Genomic DNA, 22,372 nt, shown 5'->3' with positions numbered 1-22,372 from the left:
TGTGCACTTGCAACGCAAACTACCAGCACAAACCCCCCGTCCTATCTGAAGCCGTAGTCAAGCGGAGAACACAGACGTACCGAACATCCGTGGCCTGCTTATGACTTTGGAATCTTACCTGAAATTGTCAAATACATAAATACATGATCCATACATGTTAACACACAACTGTACAACTGTATCAAATTACATTCACGAAAGACTCAATAGGACTCTCATCAGCTCCAGGAGCCAGTGTTGCATCATTAATGACAGCAAGTAAAATCTATGAGTGAGTTGAGGGAGAGCCAGAATGCCATGTTGCGGTTTCTGTACTATCTACTCACCCAGGTAGTAGTTCTGCTTCTCATCCAAGACTCTCATGCGTTTTGGAAGATACATTGTGATAACTAATAGCTCTCCACTTCTGCTGAATATCCAAATTTGTCATGTAATAATAACTGGAGCTATCATGGAAAATGTAAACATCACTCTGCAGTGTGATACCATGTGGCTTGTATTTTCCAGTGCAGTCCTGCAAGAAACTGCAGTAATACTGTGCATGACAGTTGTACCAACAGGCACTCCATGACACAAACATTATTGTACCTGATCATCACTTGCTTGTAAACTTCCCACGAAAATTTTCCGAGCCTTGGAATGTCACAGTATCTGATTGTCTAATACTTTCATAAATACACTAACTTCTCTGTGATGTAAACATATGTAACAAGAAACAAAAGATTACTACACATTTCAATTAACAGCTATAACATGTGAAAGACTCGTGATCATTATAACATACTGTACATATGAAGGTGATATCGTAAGCATTTCTTTTGAAATTATTTTTACACATACACATAAAACAAATTCCATCAGAAACTAGGTACAGTACTTACCATCACTGCTGGATGCTCACAGCTTCAAGATAAGACTAATTCCTTCTTGGTCTACCGAAGTTTCTTCTTCCAGGAGTTCAGTATTTTGATACTACTTGTGGTGCAGTCTGTGTCCATTGTCTACATGATCCTTCTATTGTTGCCTGAATCATACTATTACACCCAGATTTTCAAAGCTACAATTTTTATATATGCAGAGTTTTCTTACATTCAGGTTCCTTTTAAAAGTGTTAATTTCTTTCACTGAAGATATTTCAGTTCGTGAGAAAAAACAGAACATCTTTAATAATAATAATAATAATAATAATAATAATAATAATAATAATAATGTTTAGTTTTATGCTTAGTGGCCTGTTGCTAATTTAAATAAGGTCATGAAGACCCACAGAATGGCAAGAGATTAAGGCTCCCACTTGTACACACACTCGGTACTAGATGGCAGTAGGGATGTCAGTCCATGTGCCCACCACCTTTATCTCCAAGGAAATCATCCCTGGTGCTCGTTTCTGTTAGAGGCTGAGTAAACCAGATCAATGGAGAAAATCCATGACCCCACAGGGAATCGAATCCATGGCCTTCTAGCTTGCAGCATTATTCCTTAACTGTGCGCCCCTTTATTAATTTAAATATCAGATGTAAATCAGGTCCCATTTATAATTGAGGACCGTTTTTGCAAAACTTGCTAACTGAAAAAACTAAATTTTACAGGAGAGACAAAACACTACAGTAAGCAAGTTTTGCTGTAACTCTCACTTATAGCAGGAAGCAAGTTTTGAAAAAACGATCACACTTTGATACTCTACAATGAAGAGAAATAACCCAATTTCACTAAGATGCCTTGAACATCATGTAGAGGCTTGCCTTATGTTAAACGATCCATCAAAATCTCAATTTTGCAAATTTTGCAGTTAGCAAGTTTTGCAAAAACGGTCCTCAATTATTCCACTAACTATCATATTAATTTAGGGACAGAATTATTGAGGAAAACTACAAGTTCAAGATGCAATAGGAAGAGTGAATAGCTTTTTTCTTTGCTTTAAGAATAACGGTCTGCTCACATTTATGCATCATGCTGTGGCATATTAATGTATTTAAGTGAAATGAGAGGCTGTGGAGAAATGTGCTGCTGCACAGTGTGGTGTGGTGTGGTGCGATTGGGGAGAATAATTTTCGATGGAGCATCAGAATCGAAAATCGTTGGGTAGACACGCGGATTTTTCTGTTTGGAGCTGAACTGTTGAAATAACAACAATCAGCTGTCTTTTTATACAGCCTATCTGTGAATCAACTTCTTTATAAGTTAATAATTAAAATGGATTATGAAAAAACTAATTTGGTGGAGAAATGTCGATTTCTTTATGAAAGAAGTCACAGATACTATTGCAATAACAGCCTATGTTGATAATGCATGGAGGGAAGTAACACACCAGGGAACACTACAGCTGAGAAAATAGTTTTAATCCATTTTATTTAACCACGTCATGCTGTGCTGCACAGAATCACTTTAATGAGAACAGACTAGAGAAAATATTGGCACAACGCAACATGTAGGTATGAGTGGGCCATAAGCTTTGACTATTGGTGATTTAAGGTAATCAAGATAAACAATAGAATATAGGAAAATAAATATATTTATTTTTAAATATAGGTATAAGATTTATAATATCACAGTCTTTTCATTTTAAAGCTTTTTTAGTTGTCACAAAAATATCACATTAACATCACAGCCAAAATTTTTCCAAAATTATACATTGCAACTCGAAATATATAATATAAAACAAACATAATGATAATCTGTTGAAATTACGGCATTTCAGTCTTTAGGATCCAAACAATCACTCACAGAAGATCTTATGAAATCACCATCAAATGTTCCATATGACCGACAAGCAGCCTGTGTTCGTCTTATTTCTTCATTGTTCAGTCTGCAAGTGATATACACAAATCACATTAAGACATGTCGAAGAAGAATATACTGTATGGATACTGATATCACTATAATAAACATACAGCTTCCATCTGATGAACCAAAGCCATTAGTATTTAGTAGAAGATTATAAATAAAATGAAAAATTGCATGTTAAGACGACGTGCTATTATTCCATTCTCATTTCTTGGCAAAAGATGTTACCGTAACTATAATTTTTTAAGGCATCATTTAGAAAAATAACATATAAATTCAAAATGGTTATCACAACTAAACTGAGGCCAATCCAGAGGAGCCAATGATTAAATTATCAAGTTTATAGATATTATGGTTGCGATAAGCCACATAATAAACTTTATGTAAATAATATTTCCGTCTGTGACTTATCTACTTCAGAATATTTAAGTTACCCAATTTAGGAACCTCCTATACAAGCTACACAGGAAATAATCCTTAACATAACATATACATTCGCGGAGGGTGTGCTTGACTTTGTAACATAAATCCGTGACCACAGACATCTTGATACATCTAACTTCAAAACAACAAAGAGACATCTCATCTTCGCAAGTATAAAAACTTTTTGATCTTTAAAATATTTTATCACAAATCATTTTTCCAGCATTTTTTTTCACTTCTTATCAAGTTATTTAATTTGTATTACAGAATGACACCAATTATCAAGAAATATTTTCAAGTCAGAATACTCGACACAACTGTGACAACTGTCTCTCATGTCAAATTGTACGTGTTCAACATTATTCACAATAATCAGTGGCAGTTCCTCAGGGTCGGGAAGGGAGGAACGTCCTCCTCACATTTTTCTTCTTTTGAAATTAAATACCAAATAAGATATGTGCCTTGAAATTCGAGAAAGATTCGATCATTTTTAAGTTCACAGCTATCAGAAAACCTCCGTTGATCGAGTTTTAAACGACGCGCCTCATGTGCTGCGCAAAAACTGTGAGAAGGATGCGAGATTGTTTGTGAGGAGGAAAGTCAATCCTTCAGGATTCAGCGCATGGGCAGGAAATAGTGTAGCAGACAGAAACCGACTCGTCGTGCAGCAAGTTCGCTACTACTGCCATCTAGCGATGTTGCATTCAACCAGACTCTAACACATAGGATGCATAATAAAGACAGTTTTTAACGCAGAGCTATGAAAGACACCATATAAACATTTTTAAAATTCTGCAGTGCTTGAGAAAAGTGACATGTCAGTTTCCACAAACCTTTTTTGATAATTTATTGACAACTTACACTCACTGGTTTATGTCGATCTGGTTTTTTTCTGTATGAATTACTGTAATGGAAGAAATACTTATGTATTTTTTTCCAAGCGAGCAGATGTTCCGTAAGTTGTCAATAAATTATCAAAAAAGGCTTGTGGAAACTGACTTCTGTCACTTTTCCCAAGCACTGCAGAATTATAAATCAAATATTATTCATTGCACTTTGTATAGGCTACTATTCATGGTTTGAAACTTTCGAGGATATTTGAAAGTTAAAGTCGAGTTTATATAAAACAAAGAGAAAGTAGTTCTACATTAGTATCGCAGATCTTTTGGCCCCTGAAATTCATTCCATTCATTGTCTACGACAGCCAAGTTGTCAGTTTCGTACAAATATATTTGAAATTGAAAGTACTCCAAACTACATTATTTTTAACATTAAGAAAAATTAATCGGCCACTGGCAGGTCACTTGAACCTTAAATGTTCAAACTATATTTTAACAATAATGGTAGTATGACTTCACAAGAAGTGTCATTCTTCAAAATCATGTTATACTGAACTTGTAAAATGTACATGTGACAACACAGACCATGTGGGTGGGTGCAGTGTTCTCACTTTCCTAACAGATTATTTCCCATTCCCACTCCGTAAAATGGTTCCAGTTACGTGTCAGTAGCTGGTCTCTTCCAACACGTGTCATGCTGTAGTGTGCGTGAAAAATGCTGCAAGGTTGTAAATTTCCTTGTAATTGTTAATTTGTGCTGGTCTACACTACACTCACAGTGTGATGTGAGATGATGGAAATTTGTTGGGATGTCAAAGGGAACTGGATCTCCTAGAGAAAACCCCTGTGTTACCTGAACCACAGTTATAAATTTGGGGTACACTGGGAATCGAACCCAGATCCACAGGATTATGAGTCCCATGCTCTAGCCACTGGACGAGAAATTAGCTTAAAATTGAGAAATTAACTTATTCATTAATTCTGTTAGTGTGCTTATTAACTTCATTACTACCATATTATGAGTATAATGTAAAGATGCAAAGGAATATAATGTGTGAGAAAGTGTAAAAATACGATCTGCCTTGATGCTGTGTTGTCACTTACCAGAAAGGTTTTCGAAAATATGTTAAAGTGCTAAAAATGAACCAATCAGTTCAATTATTGTTTTCTACATCTTACCACGCCATTTCCTTATGAGAGACGTCATGTACATTATCATTCAGGAAAAATGTACGCCTAGTGTAGATTTTATCTCTTACTGCTGAAATAATTATGCAAAAACTCATTTTTCGAAGGTCAGATCCACATTTGACTTCAGATGAACACAAGAGTAGCCTATTCAGTGGAGTTGTTCCAAATGGCTAAATCCATGTGACTGATCTGACCATTTTTATTCTTTTGTTTACCTGATAATGAAGGTAAATCCAATTTTCAAAACATTGTGAGCTTTTGATACTCCTTCAGCAATGCAAATAGTCTAAGCAATACTTTGCTGCCACGCATGATCTTATTGTGCACAAAGTATTCTTCTACAAAACTCTATTAGTAATAACTGTGCAGTTCCTTAAATCTTTTGATAATTAAATTAACCTTTAAATGAATATGAGACATACCTTTCACTACCATATACTTTGTGGCAATCATAACTCGCTTCTTTATCTCTGAACCCAGCAGTACATCACATTGGCACCAGCAGTCCTCCAGCATCCATACTACAAACAAAAAATATATTCAAGCCATCACGCTTTCATGTCAAATATTTTCCCTTCCAATATAATTTCCTTTCCCTCTTTCTCAATCACAGCAGAGTTCTATAAATTATACACATTACAACAAAACAAACAGCAATGGCCACAACAACATTACTACAATTCAAACAATCTCTTAAAGTCAACAGTGTTATTCAAAAAAGAAAACAAAGATGATGATATGATCTATTTTATATATAAGGTAAGTCAGTACTGGTAAGTATCCGCACTCTCTTTTTATAATTTATTACAATAGAAAACTTACAATTACCTCATTTTTTGAACATAGTCCCCTTGCTTCTCAATGCACTTGGTCCATCGTTGCACAAGATCCTTCATGCCCTCAGAGCAGCAAGCCACATATGCACCGCTTCCTTCACTCCTTGGTCTGTGGTTAATTGACAGCTCCTTAAGGCATCTTTAAGTGGACCAAAAAGATGAAAATCTGAAGGGGAGAGATCGAGACTGTATGCAGGATGCTCCAACACTCGAAATCCAGTTTCTCAATGGTTTGAACAGTGTAGACAGTAATTTGTGGGCATGCATTATGCAACAAAAGAACGCCTTCCGACAACAGGCCTTGGCAATTGGTTTGAATTGCAGGCTTCAGCTCATTGCTCAGCATCTCACTGTAACGTGCACTCTTGATTGTTAAGTCCTTTTCCAAGTAATGTTGTAGTATTGGCCCTTGTGAATCCCAGAAAAGTGTGAACATCACTTTTCCTGTGGAGGGTTGACTCCTAAATTTCTTTTTGACAGGAGATTCGGGGTCTTACCATTCCATGCTCTGGCATTGCTTTCACGTTCAAAGTGATGGCTCCACGTTTCACCTCCAGTGACTATTTGTTTAAAAAAAGCTTCACCTTCGTTAGTAAATGTTAGCAGATGTGCACATGATTGTGCTTGTGCTCTTCAGTGAGCTGTTTTGAGACCCACCTTGCACAGACTTTATAAAAGCAAAGCTGGTTATGAATAATGTCATGACCAATTTACACATGGCTTGCCACTTCATCAATAGTCACTCTTTGGTTCATCCGAATCATGACACGGACTTGCTCAATGTTGTCGTCATTAGTGAATGTGGAAGGGCATTATGTTCTTTCTTCATCCTTCACGCTTGTCTGATCATTTCTGAACTTTTAAATTCCATCATACACACTTAAAACATTGTCCCCATATTGTGCAGAAAGTCTTCGATGGATTTCGACTCCTGATATATCTTCACACAATAAAAATTGGATCACTACATCCTGTTCTTCTTTGATGCAAATAGAGGTGTAGCCATATTAACTGTAGTGATAATGGTCAAACATTCCACAAGCGGAAACAAAGGCACCACCTGTCCACGTGCATGTGTAAGAAGTGGTACAGTCAACCTACATAAGATTAAAACAAAAGTGCAGATACTTCTTGACTTAATATTGTATGTACATAAAATACTTCAATAGGTGATTTTTGGCTTATATTTACTTCCTTTACAAATAATAAAGTGACTTACGAGTGTTGTTTGAAAAGCTCATAGCCTGACATAGAAATTAAACTAGGATTACACTGAAATAATCTTTATTTCTCAACATAATCCCCCCTGAGATTCACACACTTGATCACTGCTGCTGCAATGCTGCTAGATCCTACTTGTTCAGACTCAGAAACAAAATTTGGGCCACTTGAATTTTTCAAGTTCCAGTTATAACATAACATATTGCACATGCTCAGTAAGAATTGAGCACAGACAGTATGGAACTTGGAAAATTCAGGTGGCTCAAATTTTGTTTCAGTACCTGTACAAAGATTCCTTTAGGTCTGCAAAAAAGTTCTTCTGCTGCTGCGATAACCTCTTCATTTGACGAAAATTTCTTCCCAGCCAAGTGAGTTTAAGGTTTGGGAAAAGAAAGAAGTCTGAAGGTGTGGGATCTGTTGAGTAGGAAAGGGGGGGGGGATTGCGGCAACAATTCGAATTGTAAATCGTGTAGTTTAGCAACTGTGACTGCAGACATGTGAGCAGGTTCATTTTCTTGGCCATACCCAGCCTCTTCTCGTGGAATTTTTCTTTCAGTTGCTGCGGGAGATTTGAATAATATTCTCTGGTTATTGTTCTTTCCTTTTGCTAGATAGTCAATCATTAATATCTTCTTAGGACCCCAGAACACGGACGTCATGACGTTCCTAGCCGATTGAACAACTTTTGCTTTCTTCAGGGACAGAGAATCACTGTGCTTTCATTGTTTTGACTGCTCTTTTGTCTCCAACATGTAGTGGTGGATCCAGGTTCAATTAGCGGTCACAAACTGCCTAAAAAATCGGGCATATTTTTCTCGAATCGAGCCAGGCAATCCCTCGAAATTTGACATCGAACATGCTTTGTTTTGATGTTAACAAACGTGAATGCACCTTGTGGAGATCTTGGACATGCCCAAGACATTGACTAAGATGTGACGCATCCATTCGAGATATGCATAATCTCATTAATTTCCCGGACTTTCAGTTGATGATCATTCAACACTATATCGCGAATTTTTTCTACGATTTCTTCACTTGTTACTGTTACTGGATGTTCACTGCGGGGGCCATGTTCCACACATTCTCCACCATGTTTAAATAGTGCTGCCCATTTTTCACAGTCGAAAATGCTGTAGTGGATTCTCTTAATGTAGCATCCATGTCTGTTTTAATTTCTGTTGGACTCATTCCCTTTTTTTACGAAATATTTAATGACAGCACGAAGCTCGATATTTTCCATTTTTGCCACTTTGTTCGGCGCACTAACTTCATAATTAAACTACACAAAATGTAGTCAACAGAAAATTATGATTTTTTATGCTTGAACAATGCCATTCACCTATGTGTCAGGCCACGAACTTTTCAAATGAATCTTGTAAATGGAAAGAATATATTGACCAAATGGAGGAAGGTAATTGCCTAAAGAAATACTCTTATATAAACCAAGAGGGAGAAGGAATATCGGAAGACCTGTTAGAAGATAAACTGATGCTGAAAAACGCCATTAAGCTTATTCTTGAGATGATGATGACAAATAATAAAGTTTCATCCTAAAATATGTACAAAAGCAAAAAGCATTACAGTAGAACTCCATTTACTTGGTCCTCATTAATCTGGACTTCCAATTTACCCAGAATGACAATACAGTTAAATTTTATTTTGCTGTTAAAAAAAATACACAACTGTCACAAAAGAAACTTGCTCATTATTGTGGTGTTCAAATGTCTGAAGAGTTTTTATAATTTGTTGCTCTATATACAGTATACAATTTGTATTACAATGTATTCTATTTATACCCTTAATTTCTATGTTTTTTTTTTTATCCTGATGACCTCAAATCCCATTTAGTCTGGATAAACGAGGGTCTACTGTATTAGAAAGTATTTACATAATAATTTCATGGCCAATAAATAAAAAGTGACGCTTATTAAATAGGAGTTATAATTTTAAAGTAAAGTCCAGAAATTTTTTAGGAACTGTAGTGAATTTTACTAATTACCACAAATACACTGGTGAACAAAAAGTAGACATCATTGTGATAAGTTGGAGAACAGAAAATAAATAAGGATCACAGTCATTGGTTATTCTGTGTTTGAATGCATTATTAACTATATCCTGCATGTTCTCAATATAATTTCATTACACTTCTTGCCAAATCTAACAGGAAATCCAAGAAATGTCTCAAATTAAAGTCTATGATGTATCTTGCAGGGAAACACAAGAAAAGGTAATTATAACATTGTTTTAATATAAAAATGATGATTCTCACCTGTGTGTACGTTAAATATCTCTCTTCAGCTTCCTCACTCCAAACCCAGTTGCAAAGGCATGTAAACACAACAACAAATACAATACTAGTATTATATTTCTCAATATCAATCAGTCAAAACCTAATATTATAATAACATGAGGCACATCTGGAAATTAATGCCAGTTAGAAATTAAAACATAATAATTATGAGTGACTGTTACAGGTTAAAAATATGTAGCAACATGCATATTTTTCTTTTTCACATAGTTGCCAAAGATTTTCACACATATGTATCACAATATCACGCCAAAAAGTCCGTTGTCAATGAACAGAGCCACTTAGACACATCTGTCATCAGTTTCTTAGCATTCTCTCTTCTTTAGATATATTGTCATCAGTTTCTTAGCTTTCTCTCTTCTTTACATATATCTGTCACCAGTTTATTAGCATTACCTCTTCTTTAGATATACACTATTATCAGTTTCTTAGTATTCCCTCTTCTTTAGATTCATGTCACCAATTTCTTAGCATTAACTCTTCTTTAGATACATTGTCATCAGTTTCTTAGCATTCTCTCCTCTTTAGATACACTGTCATCAGTTTCTTAGCATTCTCTCCTCTTTAGATATACTGTCATCAGTTTCTTAGCATTCTCTCTTCTTTAGATACATTGTCATCAGTTTCTTAGCATTCTCTCTTCTTTAGATACATTGTCATCAGTTTCTTAGCATTCTCTCTTCTTTACAGTTTCTTAGCATTCTCTCTTCTTTAGATACCGGAACAAGTTGTAGTTGAGTAGCACAAGATCAGGGCTATAAGATGGATGGTCGAAAACTACGAAGCTAAATCTCTGAAACAGTTGAATAGTTCGAGCTATGTTATCAGGTCGCATATCAGAGAAGACAGCATTCCATGTCTTTTGTTATAAATAACATGTCTCAAGGCTTTCCAGACATTAGGTCTACGAATAGTAGGTCTAACTGTTAATAAGACTACCAAGAAATAAGTCTACTTGAAAAGAGGTCTATAAAAAAGAAATGGCTACAGGAAATAAATCTTACATATGAAAGGTCTAATTTATAATAAGGTCTACAGTGAAAATTTAAAGACAAAATGTCTACTATATAATAACGTCTACTACACAATAATGTAAATTATGTATACTAGGTAATGTAATTAAGGGAACCAAATGGAAATTTAGAAATTCACAATGAATACTTACTCTATAGATTCGGCAAAAGGAAAGAAAATTCTGGTGCACAACAATTTTGACTACCATTTGAGGCGTGTAAATCAGGATGGCAACAAGATGTACTGGAGGTGTGTTCTCCATGATACCTGCAATGTTACTTGTGTTATGAGTAATAACTTGAATGATATACATACGAGGGCTATTCAGAAATCAACTTCCGATGGACTTAAAAAAAAAAAAAACAATGTTACAAACTATTTATTGCCTGGAAAACGTTCCTGGATAGTGACACTATTTTTCAATCATAGTTGCCATATAAATTCAAGCACTTGTCATAGCATGGGTCTAGCTTGTGTATTTCTTCTTCATAAAAGGACGCTGCCTGTGTACTCAGCCAGGTTTTCATTCCGTCCATGAGCTCCTCGTTGTCATTGAAGCACTGAGTGGCTAACCAGTTCTTCATCTTGGGAAAGAGATGGTAGTCGCTCAGTGCCAAGTCTGGCTTGTAGGGAGAATGTTCGAAAGTTTCCCATGTGTACTTGTCCAATAAAGCCTTTGTGCGAGCGGCAGTATGGGGCCTCGCATTGTCATGGATTGCTCTCCGAAGCTTCTTTACATTTCACAATAAACATCTGCTGTTCTTGTGGTCCCAGGCACCATAAACTCTGTCAACAATACTCCTTTTTGATCCCAAAAACTGTAGCCATCATCTTTCGGTTCGAGAATGTTTGTTTGAATTTTTTTTGCTTGTTCAGGGATTGGATGTGCATCCACTGCTTTGACTATTCTTTGGTCTCAGCATTCACGAATTGTACCCATGTCTCATCTCCTGTCACGAATCTGTCCAGAAATTGATTACCATCATTCTGGTAATGCTGAAGCAACATTAAAGCCGAGGTCATTCTCTGAGCTTTACGCTGGTCAGTGAGATTTTTCGGCACCCATCGTGCACAAAATTTATGGAAATCTAACCTTGTCGTAACAATTTCATAGAAACTTGTCCTTGAAATTTGTGGGAAATTTTCAGAGAGTTCAGAAATTGTGAAACGACGTCTTTCACGCACAGTTTGTTCAATTTGTTGAACGAGTTCATCAGTCACAACTGACCTACCTCATTGTGCACATCTTCATGCCCACTGTTAAATTTTCTGCACCAGTCCTGTACAGCACTATCACTCATAATGTTGCCATAAATACGGACACAATCGACAGTGGATCTCAGCAGCGTTAACTCCTTCTGTGTGAAAAAATCAAATAATCGAACGGACCTCACAACTCGCAGGATGAGTAATAATTGCGTCCATTATCAACAGCTGATTCTCACAGACTACTGAAAGGATATGAGGGTGCGATGCATGGGAGCATTATTACATCTTTACTCGTAGCTACTGCGCAAGTGCCATCTTTCTGCAACGATCTAGCAGTCCACAATCAACAATAATTATTGGAAGTTGATTTCTGAATAGCCCTTGTACTTACATCTTCATATTGTAAGTGCTGAAGTTGAACCAATAGCCAGTTACTACATTGAAAAAAGTCTATGTTAGAGGGACACCAAGGAGAGGAAGATACCGAGAGGTACCATCACACTATCTACCAAATGTGTGGAATGTACATCATTTAGTGCAAGATAGATCACAACGCACAATAAACAGTGTCAAGGGATGGCACTGTAAATTTCAGAAAATGTTCGTGACGCGTCATGCATCAATTTGGAAGTTCCTTGATCACATCAGGAAAGATCAAACAAACAATGAAATTCTTATCACTCAAATTTTGGCTGGCCATGGAAATGTAAAATACCCAATAAAGAAGTCAACCAAATAAATCAACAGTTAGTGGAAAGGATGGTAGACAATTATCAAGCATATAAAGATTGGGGTGAAATCGAAGTTTATCTGAGAAGTCTAAGCTACAGGTTGAAATTACAAAGTCAACCTATACATGGAAATGAAGATGAGATGTAATTATAAAATTCTATTATTTCTTCTTAATAAAGTGCTATAAATTTGTTCCTTAAAGCTTCAGTAATGTAATTAAATAAGTGTTTTTATAACAGTTATTTCATTTAGACTTTTTCTAGTAGGCATTTTCATTTGTAGACATTTTGTCAGTTAGACTAAAAGACAGAGTAGACCTACTTTATGTAGACATGTTGCCATAGACCTACTGTCATTAGACGTAAAAAGTAGACATAATGTCATTAGACATATTTCCTGTAGATCTTCTGTTCGTGCATCAAGTTCCTCAGAGTTTGACAATACGCAACAACATTAATTACTGTGGTTCCAAAATCAATACGTAAGTAAATCTATTTTGTCCCAATTTTTTTTATTTTGTTTTCCCAGAAGATGCTTGCTTAAACTTCTTTGCTTTCAGGACACTGAATAGTGCTGGTGCTTGTTATCTCATTTCATTTCAGCAAGCTGCAAAAAAATTTGAGTTGTTTGTTTGCATCAGTCCATCCTCACTGACAGTTTTCTAAGATGTAGATTTTTTGTCATACTTTCATGAATAACTGTGTATGAAATTTTCAGGAAATTAAACAGAAAGTTCGGATATTATGAAATGAAGATTCTTTCTTAGGAGCTTTTGTGTTCACTTTTTCAATCAAATCGTCTCTCACAACACTTGGTCAGTCACTGCAATCTTCAACATGGAACTGGGTTGCCCTTGTTTAAACAAATGTCATCACTAACTCACCTTATAACATTAAACCCAGAAACCTCGTGAAGTTATCTGTGAATTTCTGCAGCACTAATGTTTTTCACTAATAAAACTTTTGTAGAGCATAAACCTCACAAATGTTGCACTAATTACAAATCATTTAGATAAAAATGGAGAAGAGTTGGCTAATGAATCACTCGCTGTAACCTACTGCACATGCATGGCCTTGCTTCCATTTCTTTATCAGCTGTAATTTATTACAAACTGGACATTAATTTCCGACATGTCTTCTAAAAATTAATTAAAAATGTAAAATGTTTTCTGTATAATGTCTGTGTCTATGTAAATAAGTTACAAAAATATACATATAAATAATATAAAGTCACTTTACATACCACATTCACAGAAGATTTCAGTCTTTTTCAATTCGGCTTTCTGCTCCTATATCACATTTGTTAAGGGAAGTAATATAAATTATTAATATATATATTTGAGACAGTAGCAACAACCAATGAATTTATCTATAAAACTTCACATAAAAACTGTGTAGTGACTTGAGGAATCAACACAGTTATTTCGTCATATTTAAATACATTAGACTAATTAAGTACAAACCTATACAAAGAACATTAGCCAGTTCCTATAGAAAGGAGTTAAATACGAACCTTCCTCTTTGGTCCATGTATCCTGAGAAATGACTTACAATTTTTAATTTTTATTCTGGAGCGTCTTTCAAAGTGTAAAGTCAAATATTTTTACTTTCCAAACACTATATTTCACAAAACGAGGAAGTAAAACTGAAATAATGTTATTTCGGAATTCAATTTGTTTCCTAAGTCGGAATTGGTTATAATATTAAAATATAAACAAGCTACATAAAAAAGAAATGCCATTAAATACTGTAAGATGTTCATGTTAATTGATGCAACTGTCTTGTATTCATATATCACAATCTTATATGTTTTGTTGCAATCTCTTGTCTACAGTTTCTTACATTATAATATATATGCCATACGTACTTTGCTTACAAATATAGAATCTTAAAAATGTGCCCTAATCAAACGTATGTCAAGGGCACATATTTAAAAGATCCTACTTGTTTTGTTCCTGTTTACATTAGCTGTACTGAATAGATCTATATGCCACTCGTCTTATGAAATAGTGAGTCAATTTTAGTGTTACATAGAGCTTCCATACAAATGAATCCTGTTGGTTATTTTTAACAACATAATTCTTCACTCATCTTCCTTCAAACAACTGCATCTCTTGTTCTTCTAGAGCTTGAGTTTTCCTCTTCAAATGATGGTAGGTTCTTGCCTCCAATAGCAGTAAAAAAATTTGATCATTGTGTAAGTACTATATATATTAAACACCTCCACTGATAATAAGTACAATTTTTACCTCCTTTCACACAATCTTATACGTTCAAGGTCCTGTGATTGATATTACTTTATGGATGAAACAAATATTAAATATATAAATACATTCCTCTGTACCCAAAGCAGGTTTCTTATTCAATTTTCACAAAGTGTTGACTTGACTTTCGAGATATTAGTCTCAAAGGTTAGTGTGCAATTGAAGATTACTTCAAATAATAGTATATTAATGTATAGTTCATAAACATTAAAGACCACGATCGGGATATGATGTCACTATCTTAGCATCAGGCAAAATTGTCAAAATTGAGTCTGTTAACTACATTATAGAAAAGTTAGATGGGCATTCTCATTTTGAACAATAAAAATAATCTACCTGTAAATACTATTGCACTTAAATATTAGGATATTGCTGAACTTACAGAAAAAAGAATGACCGTGTAAGTATACTTTGGCAAAGAATATAAATACGAATGAGTAACATAATTCAAAATAAGGGGAAGGAATGAAATTATGCTTTTTACAAAGAAGTATAGCGAGGAAAGGAAGAGGAGGAGGAGAACGAGAAGGTAAGCAGGAAGAAGAAGACAAGATAAGGAGAAAAATGAAGATTAAGAGGAGGAACACGAAAATGAAAGGTGAATAAAGAAATAATGATTAAGAAAAAGTACTGGTAATGATACTAAATTATTTCTATGAATATGACTGTTGAACCCATTATGGATTTTGAGAAACAGTGAGTAAGATCTTGAATAATTTCAAGGGAAAAATTGTTTCAGGATCGATACCTGGCCCCGGAACAATTTTTCCCTTGAAATTATTCAAGTCTGCTTCACTTTTACCTGAAAGCTAGATTTGCAAAATATCATCTTGATTTATACACAAATATAATGTAAACCGCAGTCTTGTTAAGTTTTAAAAATGAAAGAAAGAGAAGCCAAAGAATTTTTCTGCAGTGGAATTGGAATTAGCCACTGACATTAAAACTGGAGTATATGGTGAGAAGTTTTTATCTAATTTTTCACCAACAGAATAAGGAATGTCAGGTCACAAATAAACCTTCAACAACAAAGATAATAATTTTATAATAAAGAAACTTATTAAAGAGCATTTGTCAAGTTACTGTGACCTGCAAGAATTAAAAAAAGTCAATAACAGTCTCAACTACGAAACATGTAAGATTGTGTAAAAGGAGAGCGCTTAATGATCAATGACAAACACATATGAGTTCATATCGAATATTAGTAAAATAATATTGTTGTACGTAGAGTTTACATATCAATAAACAGTTGAACATGTAGATACTACACTGAATGTCTTTGATATGCCTATGACTTATGAAAACTCTCATTTCTTCATACCATTCATGACTGAACATATGCTGTTCAAAATGAACTTTATAGGGGGAAAAAAAATATACCGGTACATGTATAAATTCATAATTAAATGTCATAGAATCGGTACAATAGTATCATGCTAAAAATAATAACACAAAAACATAATACTAAGTTTATAACTTGCTGTCTCTAAGGTGAAAGAAGGATGACAAAAACATCAGCAGCATCAACGAAATTGGGACACAAGATTGTTTATGAAAACCAAGAACACAACATGATGTGAAATACATCTTGTTCATGAAAGAAACTTCTCACATCCTACTTATATCTGAAACATGTGGCTTGTGAATCAACAACAGGAAATTAAATAGCTAATAACGTTATTACATGTGGACTATCTGCATTTAGATTGGCAACAGGCCATGATTGTTTGGCCAAACACCTGCATAGAATTGGAATATATCAGTCCCCTAACTGCCCATTGTGCAACTCAAACCAAGAAATGGATTCGGAACACCTCAAAATCTGTGCTTCAGTGGCTGGTCATGATAATATCTTTGAAAAATATTGGAGTGCAAGAGGTCAAATGACTTTATTGTCAAACGCCTGGCATTAGAAAACAACAACAACATGTGGACTATTGAGAAAGTTGCTATGCTATTGTTCTGCAATTTTTTGTGCAATGACACGGCTTTTAAATTACCATTATTGTTCTGTAAATTGTATAGTACATTTCTTGTGAAAGTATCAGAATTTAATGAAGAAAATGCTAGGAAATCCTGTTTTAAAGTATCCCATGAAGGGTACTGGTATTAAGAAATGTAACAGTAGATGTGAAAAGAAAAGCGAAAGATCATCTCAATATCCACAAATAAGAGAAGGTTAATGACTGTGGTTCTATGTATCAGTGTCAGCAGACATCACATCCCTCCTATGGTCATATTCTCATGACTGAATGGAAGCAACTGTCCAATGGAAGGTTTGTCAACAGTTGCAGTGGAGTTGAGTATCCTTCAAAATGAATAGAAAACTTTGGCCTTTACTCAATCGTTGAGAAAATCAAACTATCACAGTAGTTTCAGTTATGCTGATAACTATACTATAGACATTTACAGTATAATAACATGGTTAATCACTTCACTCATTATTCCAAAATCATTGCAAGCATTTATGTAGTTCAGATAACATAACTACTTTTATCAAACAATATCCACTTTGGATAAATATGCAAATCAAACTCCAAATGATAAACATTTTAGACCTATATCTAATATAATAAAATATACAAACATTGGAAATGTAATGGACTGTAGATCCTCTTCTAATATCATTTCTCATATTCGTTTTATAAAATTTATATACAGCTAGTAGATTTTAAACTTAGTCTCAGCCTAAGATCATGTATAGTACAGTAGAATAATAAATAAATAAATAAATAAATTTAGGAAAATATTTTTAATTGATGAACTAGTGGACTTACTTGTGTTAAATATGAAATATCAGTCCGGCTTACAGCTGTTTCAGTGCTTCACGCACCATCATCAGAGCCTACTAGATAGCGGCGTCATCTCGAACTTCTCTGCCTGTTAGGAGGGTGTGTTTTGTTGTTGGAAGGTGTTGAATTGTGGAGTCGAATAGTGTGTGTGTACTGAAATTGATCTGTGTGTTGAGGATTTGATCAGGGTGTGTTTTAGTGTGTTTGTATATTTCATATTGTTCCAGTGTGTTGAGTTTTTGGTTCTTGGGTTGTGTGTGTAGGATTTCCATGTCCGTATTTATGTTATTGTATGTATGGTTAGTATTGGTTATGTGATCGGCGTATGTAGATGTATTGTGTCCTCTGGTTATAGCTTTAATGTGTTCTTTGTAGCGTGTTTGGAATGATCTGCCTGTCTGTCCTATGTAGAACTTGTCGCAACTATTACATTTAAGTTTGTATAAACCTGTCTGGTCGTATTTATTTGTTTGTGTTTTTTGTGTGTTGAGATGTCTTTGTAGTGTGTTTTCTGTTCTGTATGTTATGTTGTATTTCTGTTTCCTGAATGAAGATGCGATCTTATGTGTATTTTTACTATTTTACTTAAAACTGTGTACTTTTTATGTGACAGTATCATGAAAATATCCTAGTATACTGCAATTGTACATTTCAATAAAAATACAAGTACCTAATACAGGTATGCCTACAATTATATGTAACTGTTCTTCAAGAAAATAGATAATTTTCTATTGTTAATAGTTAATTTAGAAAAAGTCCACTCCTCTCTATCCCAAATAGTTAATTTATAACTATTGTTTCAAATTTAGCAACAATGATGAATAGAAAGTGGTTGAGTCATGATGGTATGTATGTTCGTAACATTATAATACATATAAGCAACAGTGAAGATAAATGAAATAAATACCATTCTTATAAAACTCTTGTATAGTACGAGGGAAGGGGGGAAATCGATATATATATCACGTATATATTTGTTATTCCTAGTAAAGTTCAAGATGTCTAAATTGATTCTGTACTTTATATTCAAGAACAATTTTGAGGAAAAGTTATGTGCATGTTTACATAAAGGGGAATATAATAAAATAAATTGGTTGGTACTGTAAAGAAATACACCACAGATCGATCTTCATTGTACATAATATATGATGCCATTAACATCACACGCACGTTATTATTTTCTGCAAAAATAAAAAGATAACTTATTTACTCCTCACTTTCGTGTTCCAAGCACCGTGCACTTAAAATAATGAACAACTAATGTAAAACAGGAACTTGGCCTCAAACAGTGCATTCTGCTCTAGCTTTGTTCACAAAATGTTTTTAATCCTTCATATTTGAAGAAAAAAAATTATGAAAATTCCATAACTGCATGAAAGTTCTCAAGAATCTTTTATAAAATGTTTTACTTCTATTTATAATAAAATTTGTATATGTTTTTACTACTTTCATTTTACCAAGTTCTCAAGGCTTGAAAACTTTGCTCCATGGTTAATACACACAAATGAATATCAAAGACAGTTTTCTTATAACACCTTCAATATTACAATGATTTCATAAAAAAATATTATCCAGACTGACATATAATAGTCCTTCAGTTTGGAGTAACAGCATGTCTGACTGTGAAAAGAGCGAGCCTGGGTTAAAATTCTGGTTGGAACAAGTAACCTGGTTGAGATTTTTTCCAGGGTTTTCCTCAACAAATGCTGGGTAACTTTCGGCACTGAACCTTGTACTCATTTTGCCTTCAGTTCACTCAGATGCTAGATAACCACTGCAGTTGATAAAGTGTTGCAAAATTAACCAATAAAGAAAGGAAGACATATTAATGTATTAAAGGGACCAAAGAATACTACTTTTGAGTTCATTTTCTAGGTACAGATGATACTGACAAGTAATCTATTTATGTCAGCTTCTTCTCTGTGGTAGTACATAAATTGATTTAAAATAATGAAGCAGGTTGCCGAACTTCTTACTGCAATTAATTGTATATGGTGATTTTGTGTGAAAACTATGGTTTTGAATCTTTGCTTGCAGGTTTATCAATCTCCTCTGAAATGTAATAATAGTACATTATGCAACGAGCCTATAATGGTAGTAATTAAGACGCAAGTATGTTTGTTTATGAAACGAGCGCAAGCAAGTTTCATAATTTTCATACGAGCGTCTTAATTACCATTATAGGCAAGTTTCATACGACTTTTTATGCTCGACCATATTTCTAACTTGAAAGTATTGAAAATTAGGTCTTTTTATGGTTATGTGCGAACTGACCTGAATTGTGAGATGTGCGCAGACGCGAAAGTATTGCTTTTTTCCGAGGCCGAATGTCACTGACCTTGTCATTGACAGAATAAGAATGAACATTACTCTGATATAACCTGGAAATTGATTTAGAATTGAAAAACGAGATGACAAATTGAATTTATTTGAATATTATTTACAATTAACGCTACTTATTATAGTAACAGAACATAACCTTCTGCGACACTATTGGACTTCCAGCCTCCGTGACTTTTCACTAATTGTCTGTCGATTGCATATCCGAGAATAATCGATATAACGGTACAAAGCTGACTTGTCATTGGCTGAAGACCTGTACTTTAATGAGTAGGTGTACTTTAATGACATGCATTAAAGGACTGCTACCAGGTGTATAATTACTACATTTCGGCATGGTCGAGCATAACATATATTTTATTACAATGAGCATAATTATTCACAATAATTTTCATATAATAAAAAAAAGTCTTACAGCAGAGAAAACAGACCCAAGGTTTTTATTTTGTTTCGTTTTATTTTATTTTAAGATGTAAACGTAACAGGCCAACCAATTCAAATTGATTTTACGACGCTTTATCAACTGTGATGATTATCTAGCGTCTTATTAGTAAAATGAAAGTGATAATGCAACAAAATGAGTCCAAGATCCAGTCCTAAAAGATACTCAGCATTTGGCAAGGCATAACTTTGTGGTTAACCCTATTGCAATAGCTCTTTTTTTTAAAAAAAGAGAGAAAGAGATATTATAACTAATTTTGCTCAACTTAGCTGGCAATTCTCCCAAATATTATTTACTTATTCTATGTATCTTTATTAATGAATAAAGAAGGTTGAAAAGCTAGAAAGAAACAATATTTCTGATAACTCTGTTATGCCTATATCTTGAACTTCATTTGATTGATACTAAAATCCTTAAGTTCATTTCATCTCAAATTAAATGATTTCACAAACAAAAATTATTTATTAATTTTTAGGAAAATTTCTGTCATATACACAGCTTCCCTCAACAAAAAATTCTGCCGTGAACAAAAGTATACTATATGCTATATTTCATTCGAATAACAATCTAATTTTCATACTTATATATCCCTTCTGAGACCAGATCTATAAAAAACGGCCTAAATAAATTCCTTATTACATATTTTTACAAGTGTTCTGCTTAATAGATGAGTACCTCTCTCTTGAATTTTGTTTTAAGTATCCCGAAAGTTTCAAGTTGGACATTTCATAATGCCACAACATAAAAAAATTATCAACACAACACACTCATACATTTCACCGTATCTGGAGGCATCCTGCTCAAAAGCACACTACTGAATTAACTGCTCACTGAACCTATATACTGAGGTATAGGGATCATATTTCTCTTTCTCTCTCTCTCTTCTTTATCAAAAACAAGTATAAAATACAAATATGAAACTTATTCGTGTAGTATTTTATGATACACCGATATTTTATTGTAATTAAACATGCATAATTGGTTTGAAATGTGTCCAATTTTCTGTAAATAGAACTATACCTATCATGTAAGTAATGTCACAGCTCCACAATAACAATCTCTCTCACACATTACACAACAAATATTAGTACCAGTGAACAAACAATGCTTGGGTACAAGTAATTCCATTATTAATGCTTCTGATTCATTTGTGTGACTGAGCAATAAACTTCAACTATGATAACCAAGCTAGAGGAGATGCACTGCTAATAATAAAATACACTGCAGAAAATCACAACAATCGATCAGAAATCACTGTTAGCAATAACGAAATTTCAAAGGCTTCTGTTTGCTCATACCTTGCAAAGCTAATTGTGATACAGTTGTATGGAGATGAATACTACAAACTCAGAATGCAATAACGTTCTAAAGCACTGAACATTCATATATTATAAAAAATAAATCATATGTCAAGTAGTCAGACTTTGAAGGGAAGGGAGGTAACTAACTTCTTGGCATCAATTACTGTCTCCAGACTTCATACTTAGCGAATTTAACATTCATACTGCAAAGCACTGTCGTTACTAATAAAAGATAAAGCCAGAAAGTATTTCTAAGCATTTGAAATTAAGATCACTGTTATTAACATCTTGAAACTCTGATTCTAAACGCACAGATAAACTGTAATAAAGAATTTAATTTGTAAACCTAAATGTAAATATCCTACATTGAAAAGTGAATTTGAATACACTGTACACAGTAGGCAGGTCTTGATGCTAGGAAAAGAATGTGCACGCAATCATTACCAATTCATGAAATTATTTACCTTTTCGAATTGAAATATTTTCCCTTTAAGGAGTTAGGTATAGCTTACAGCAGTAAAATTTTTGGAAATATTCAACACTTTTTCCCTCCATTTCTGTATCTTGTACAATAAGGAAAATTGGTATGTGTAAAACACTATCCTTCTGCTATATGAAAAAAATATTTTTACGATTTACAAAAAAATTATATATATGTATGTATGTATGTATGTATA

At 34.1% G+C, this 22,372-nt stretch overlaps 1 long non-coding RNA gene across 1 annotated transcript; it reads right to left on the bottom strand.

The window, feature by feature from the left end:
* Positions 1-2,494: 2,494 nt before the first annotated feature.
* On the bottom strand, positions 2,495-22,250 carry LOC138705868 (uncharacterized). Its single transcript, XR_011333843.1, has 3 exons — positions 9,564-22,250; positions 5,660-5,758; positions 2,495-2,806 (listed from the first exon to the last, which is right to left on the bottom strand). It is a non-coding gene; the product is annotated as an uncharacterized lncRNA (long non-coding RNA).
* Positions 22,251-22,372: the final 122 nt, after the last annotated feature.

Source organism: Periplaneta americana, chromosome 9 (assembly GCF_040183065.1).
Source record: "Periplaneta americana isolate PAMFEO1 chromosome 9, P.americana_PAMFEO1_priV1, whole genome shotgun sequence".
NCBI lineage: Eukaryota > Metazoa > Arthropoda > Insecta > Blattodea > Blattidae > Periplaneta > Periplaneta americana.
The sequence above is the reverse complement of the archived record's forward strand: the minus strand, read 5'-3'. Positions and strand labels throughout refer to the sequence as shown.